Here is a 6004-nt window from a genome sequence, read left to right as displayed (position 1 = left end):
GTTGCCACATACTTAAAGAGTGGGGTTTCAGTATTGGGCTTTCCTACCTATCTAATTTAATGTATACAGAGTAAATAGCACTAATAAGCCGTACTGGGAAAAGCATCTCTGACAGCCTTGAGGCCAATTTCTGTGGCTCAGTGCTTGTCCTCAGAACAATGGAAGGATACAGTATGTATCGCATAACTCCACTGACAGACTTTTAGGGTTTTACTAGAACCTCAGAAGAGACTAATTCATTGATAAATATTTTGCCTGTGCTCCTTTTCACAAACGTTAACATTTCAGACCTCACAGCCTGCAGAGGAAAGCTTAAAAATCCAAACAGGTTTGGTGAAACTAGATGAAAACCAGCAAAGCCTAAACTTCAACTGATCATATGACACAAACTCAAATGCATATTTGGGAATTTTGTGTTACTGTTTCTGCTTAAGCATGCTAGTGCTGATTTTATGGGGTCTGTGGGTTCCTGTGTGCTGTAATAATTTAACATGTTTAACTTCTTGCTGTACTGCAGACATTTGTAGCAAGCAGAAGGCATCAGATGTAGGATAGTGAACTTTCGAACTGCTGCTAAAGCAAAACGTGCTAAACTGTAAAGTGAAAGGTGATGCCACAAGCAGCCTTGGAAATTTCACTTAATTTAGTTTTTCAAGGATAAGAAACAGATGAGAGAGAATCTCTTTTATTTTATTTTTTTTTTTCCCCTAGTTACTTGCTGAGGAAAATAGTAAATTCACCTTTCGAGACAAACTAGAAATCGGTCCTAGACAATTCTCAAGAAATGCCAAAGAACAGACATATGAACATTAAAAGTGTAGAAAAATATGTGATTATGACTGTAAGTTTGCAGAAACGTAATCAAAATAAAGCAAGAGGCGACAGGGAGACAGCAAAGACTTGAAAAGACAAGCAACCTTCAGAGAGTCCCTCTAACAGATACTATGTTTACATTGTTAAAAACGGGGAAACCAATCTGTGTCCACATGTTATCAGTAAATGAGAGTTTTAATAATAAATTGTCTATGTAATTGCTGTTTTCTTGCTCTTTGCAAGGAGAGCAGCTCTAAAAAGAAGAGATATATTGCTGTAAATATGGTGTTTTACTAGTGGAAAGTAAACAAACAAGTCTGGATTTATTATTTTCTTTAATTTTGTGAGGTGTTAGAGTTTTGTTGATGTCATTGTTTTAGTGGGGGTTTTTCTGTTTGTTTTGGTTTAGGTTTTTTTGTGGTGTGTTTTTTTGTATTTTTCCTTGGTTTTGTTTTGTTTTTAAGGGTAGACAGAACTGCTGTCTCATAATGGAGTAGTCTTCATTTGGCACCCATCATTCAGCGTCCCAGTTACTGTGATGTTAGCAGATCAGGTAGCAGTGTGAGTTAAACTATAATCTCCTAATCCAAGTCATTGGTTGAGTTGAAATCAGTTGGGTCACAACTTAAGTAAAACTGAGTGTGATCGGCAAAAAGAGCCACTTATGTACAACATGATCATGTTTCGCTAACTTCTGTGACTGAATGCAGTACTCCAAAAGACGCATGACTGATGAGTGGTTGGGTCTTTATTGCCTTTCAATGCTCTTCTCCTGATCGTCCATGGTTGGGTACGTACAAGTGCCTTGACTCCTTTGCTGCCTGTTACGCAGGTCTCTCTTTGAGGATGGTCAGGATATATTCCTGATAAGTAGAGCACACATGCAACCTCTGAAAATTGCTAAAACTGTGCAAAGAATTGGGGTGATAGCATGACTGGAAGATGGCAACACTCATGTCAAACTTAGTGAAAGAAAAATGCTGCAAATTCAAACAGAAGGATGTGGCTTAGGAGCACAAATCCCATTTTGCTGGTACTGCTGCTTCTGTCCTACATTTTGGAAATTTTACCTGAAAAAGAGGCTTTAGGAGTGTGACCTTAGGTTCCGTAATTGACATTTTATGCTTATGGCCACTTAAGAAAGGAAGTAATCCTTGGAATGTATTTCTCTTTAGGATGACTGTCTGTGCCTAACTGCCATCTTACTTCTGATTCTCATCCCACTCCAATATTGAGCACGAGTCCCTTGTTTCCCTGTAGGGAGAGATAGATGAGCAGACATGTAAATGAACCTTCTGTAACTCTTGCACAGGATTTCATAGTCTGTCACAGAGGAGCAATCGTCTGTCACATTAATATGGTTCTTATTACAGTATTTATGTCAAAACCCCTGTCTTTCATCATTTTCATTAGCATAAAAGTAAGGTTTTAACAACTGTGGTAATAGATAATAATGTAGCATTAGAACATAAATCTAGTGACTATACAGATACCCATGAAATGACATCAAGATGTTATAATTTGCTTCAAGCGCTTATTTTGGGGACAGATTTGTGTAGGTGGCTTAATTTTTAGTAAGTATTCACTATAATTATCAGAACTAACAGGAACACTTGGCAAAGAGGAAAAAGAAATCTTTGGATTGTAATTAAAGATGAGAGCTAGCAGTTACAGTTAGAAATTACCAACTTTCTGGTGGTGTTGGCACTTGTTCCCTTCCTAATTCTGACCAGCGTGTGTCTAAATGTTATAGCTACAGGGGTTTCGTTGCCAGAATCTGTAACTTTGATAAAGGAAGGACACTTTAAAACCAGTGTGTGTTCACAGGCACAGGTAGGCTAAACCTTAACTGAAGTAAACCAGGTATTTGAGTTAAATACTTATTGTATTTAACACTTTATTACTTTAAAAACTGTGAAAGACTGTCCAAAGTCAGTGAAGCTCCCCTTAAATAACCAAAGGAGAAACTGGTCAGTCATGAAAATTTAGCTAACTAGCTGAGGTAAAGGCAACCATTATTTCACATCACAGGACCATTCAGTGGAACTGTATAAAGTAGGGAAAATACAGAAAGGGACAATAACTCTATACATTAAGGAAAGCGAAAAGACTTTAGTTATCCAAACTAGCACTTGAACACAATGTTACAGTTAATTTGCGATGTAGTGGAGTGTTTAATGGCTTTCAGTGGTCAGGAAGTTGGTTTTAGAAAGAGTGCAGGTAAGAGTTTTACAGGCATCCAGGTGATTTACAGCATTTGTAGACTGCACAGTGCTTTGTGGTGCTGAGAAGCCCCAAGTTAGCATCATCTGCTCTGGTGCCAGAGCTGAATGCAAAACTAAATGCTTTTGACAGCACTGCTGCAGATCTAGAGAGCCCTGAGCCCCTCCACCCTGTGCACATAAATTAACAGGCTCAAAGCTGTCTTGAGGACTGTATGCAGCCCTGCATTGCTTTCCACAAAAATAGCCCATTTGCTTTGGGCATGGCAATCATTTCTTCCCTATCTCCTCTGAATGAGCTCTGGGATCAAAGACTACATACTCGTACATCTGGTCATGTCACATGCCTTGCAACCAGCTTGTGTGTGATCAGGCAATTCTTCTCTTTGGGACTCAGGTTCTATGTTTTGGATGATCTATTATAGGTGCTGACAGGATTTTGCTTTCACTGCTGACCTAATGCTTTCAGAAGGCCATTGCAACTTCTCACATGGCTTCCCACATTGTGGTTTGAGAGCAGGCTCCAGCACTGTTTTCTGTCACTTGGATTTTCCTGGTCATGGCTTCCTTATTCTAAAATATGTTGCGCCTCCTTGGGAAAGAAGCTGGCACATAAGGTCTGTCTGTGTGAAGATGGTGAGGCTCCATAAAGTTGCATGTGAATTTACTGTGTGTGAACTTGTGCACACTCTTTCCCTGTGAAAATCCCTACACCCAGCAGAAGGAGGCTACCTGCCACCATGAGCAGCTGGCCAGCAGGTTCAGCAACTTTCCTGGGAGTTTAGGCTCTATTGCAATGCACTGAACTGCTCAAGCAGACCTCTCGTTAGTGACAAGGTTTATTTGTCATCTACAGCCACAGCCCTTTTTTCCTGCTCTTGAGATAGTCAGCTGTTTTCTTATTTGCGTAACTGAGTTCATTGTTACCAGTGTTGATTTGTGATACAGAACTTTTTGTCTGGTAACAATCAGAGTAATCTGCACATGAAGATGAGTGCTCTCATCCCCATTTAGCTGATGGGAAAACAGCAATGAAAAACAAGTTCTGAAAAGCGGTGGAGCTGATAGTTAGCCATTGGGAATAAAATTCTGTCTCTTACCGTCCCTACGGCTGCTTCATAAATTTCAAGTGTGCATAATGTGCAGTTTAAGACATGTTATCTGTTTCCAAATAGGATGAGTCTGATTCTTAAAATGAGATTTCCAGTGTGAATATTTATGTTCACAAACCAAACTCCACTTATTTAAGTATTCTGCAGTGACCATAGGTTTAAACCTAGTAGCTTGCTTACTGCACCGTTCACAAAAAGAGTTTGCAACCTGGGCTTGGATACAGTCAAAGTAAATTCATGTGAAATAGACAAATAATTGTCTGTGTAGTAGCTACCATCACTTTACCTTATTTTCAAAATCAGAGTTCAATTCCACATGAATAATGAACAGTCCTTCATTATCTCTGTCATCTTTGTTTCAATGCAGTAGATGAACATGGGAAGCACATGAAGCCCAAGCTGTCAGCTGGTGCCAGTTGTTTGTGTCTGGGGAGAATCTGGCTCAAAGCCTATCTCCCCCAGAAGTCTCTCCCCTTTGAAACACACACAGAACAAAAGGAATGGTTGCATTATGCAGCTAGAGAGGTCAAGAAGATGGCTGGTTATGCTGTCAAGCTTTCAAGATTCTGTTGTAAAGGCAACAACTTCTCCAAAGACCATTCTGAAATGAGCTGGAAGTTTCAAATTACTCTGATAGATTGAAGTTAAATATGTTAGGTTTGCAATGGGTTGATGCAGCCCCTACTCTAATTATGCTAGACCTTCCAGCAAGTGAACTGGTTTCCTGCATCAGAAAATGTCTCCTTACATCTGTTAACTCCTGCCCATCTCCCCATTCAGGAGCATCACACTTGGCAGTGTAGCAGTAATCTTTGGACAGTGTGTGCCTGTATGCACAGGTATACTGGTCTGCTGAGATTTATACTTCCATTTCCCAGATGCATCTGCAGGGTGGCATCTGCCTTCTGATGGTAAAAGACAAGCAGGAGGAAATGTGCAGGCTTCTTTATAAAAATGCTGGTGCCTCTACATTTACTTACCTGTGTGGCCTGGTTATGCAGGAGCTCTGAAGCTTGTCCCAAGATGATGATTTTTACATCAAAAGTAGATTAATGGAAGTCGACAGCCTCATGTCCAACCAAACACAGTGTGAAGTGATAATAAGTATAGAATTTCTAGTCAGTAGGGTCCCATGTCACATACTCAAACTAGATAAATGATGAATATATAATGAAATTACATAGAATTGAGACAGATGGCTCTAGCTTTTGATAAATGCATATATCTTCACAATCAGATAATAATGCCAATGTGTGGAAGATCAATTGGGATATAACAACTTTGAAAACGAAAATAATTTCTCTGCTTTCACTTTAAGATGCGCATTTAAATCAGAACCAAGCTTAATTTAATTATAATTCTTTTTTCATCATGAAATTAAACAAGAAGAAGAAAAGAAACCCCAGGAAAAAATACAGGGACATTTTAATCTTATTTTGCTTTGAACTGTGGTTATTTATCCTACTGTATGTAATGAAATACCATCGCCAAAAAGAAAAGACAATTATTTTCTCTCCAATAAACGTTAAGATAGATTGATGGTCCCCACTATAAAAAGGACTAAATGAAATTCTTGACGCCTTTTCAGAAAGATGTCATTTTGTTCCTAAGAACTCCAGTTATGCGGAAGCTTATAATACGGTCCACCTGTTATTGATAGGGATGCTTAATATTTTACTGACTACTTAAGGTGCAAAGTCCTTGAGATAAATTAACCTCTTCTCTCTCTTGATTTTACTGTTTTGCTTTAGGTGCTTCTTTCAGAGAATTGACATGATTGACTAGGGACATGGTGTAAAAATTATCATTTGGAATAATGTCATTACCAAAAAGTGAGGAATTTTGAGAACAAAATAG

Source organism: Strigops habroptila, chromosome 7 (genome assembly GCF_004027225.2).
Source record: "Strigops habroptila isolate Jane chromosome 7, bStrHab1.2.pri, whole genome shotgun sequence".
Classification (NCBI taxonomy): Eukaryota; Metazoa; Chordata; class Aves; order Psittaciformes; family Psittacidae; genus Strigops; species Strigops habroptila.
Note: the sequence above shows the minus strand (reverse complement) of the source record.